Here is a 1,175-nt window from a genome sequence, read left to right on the forward strand (position 1 = left end):
CACGCACACACACACACACACACACATGCGCGCAAGCGCCTGTGCGAGTTCACTCACAGATGCACGTTCGTCCTCTCTCTCTCTCTCTCTAAATCTCTCTCCATGTTTCTCCCTTTCATCTGTTCCACCCTTCCCTTTTTCCCTGTCTGTCTTCCTTTTTTCTGTTCAATTACATTTAGCTGCATGATATCATGCCCATGTTTACAGTAGCTTTCATGCGCTTATTGTTGTTATTGTTTTTCCACTTTAATGAGTAGAAATCATTTGCTGGTTTCATGCTGCGATAAATGTAACGCTTCTTCTTATTCTGCTTAGTCTTTTCTTTCCCATTCTGCTCGTGATTTTTCATTTCATTCCGATTCTTTTCACCGTCATGTTAGATACTCATTAGTTCATTACAAATTCACGAGAAATATTTTAAGATGTCCACACACACACACACACACACGCATACACACACACACGCGCGCACGCGCGCGTGCGTACACACTCTTGCATTCGTGGGTTTACACAGACACAGACACACAAAGACACACACACACACACACACAGACATATACGCACACATACACGCACGCGCGCGCACGCGCACTCACACACAAACTTACACATACGGACACACACACACTCACACACACGCACGCACAGACGCGTGCACGCGCTACACACACACACACACACACGCACGCACATACATGTACATATATGCACACACACACACACACACATACACACACACACCCACACACACACACACACACACACACACACACACACACACACACACACACACACACACTTATTTGTTTATATTCATTTGACGTTTCTCTTCATAGAATTACTATTATAGATTCGTTCTCAGTTTTTTATCTGCCAAGACGGATGTTTATAGCATCCATCAATTTGGGAAAAATTTTTCTCCATTCCCTGTCACAGTTTTTATCCACGTTTGTCAGAATGAAAAAGTGCCTGCATTCACCCGCGCGTGTTTGTATGCATGTGTGTCTGTGTACTTGGGTTCATGTGTGTGTGTGTGTGTGTGTGTGTGTGTGTGTGTGTGTGTGTGTGTGTGTGTGTGTGTGTGTGTGTGTGTGTGCTGTGTGTGTGTGCGCGAGTATGTGTGTGTATCCATCTTGATGTTAGATTCCACTCGCTCTCCCAAGTAAATCCTTACA

This window comes from Babylonia areolata, chromosome 24 (genome assembly GCF_041734735.1).
Source record: "Babylonia areolata isolate BAREFJ2019XMU chromosome 24, ASM4173473v1, whole genome shotgun sequence".
Classification (NCBI taxonomy): domain Eukaryota; kingdom Metazoa; phylum Mollusca; class Gastropoda; order Neogastropoda; family Buccinidae; genus Babylonia; species Babylonia areolata.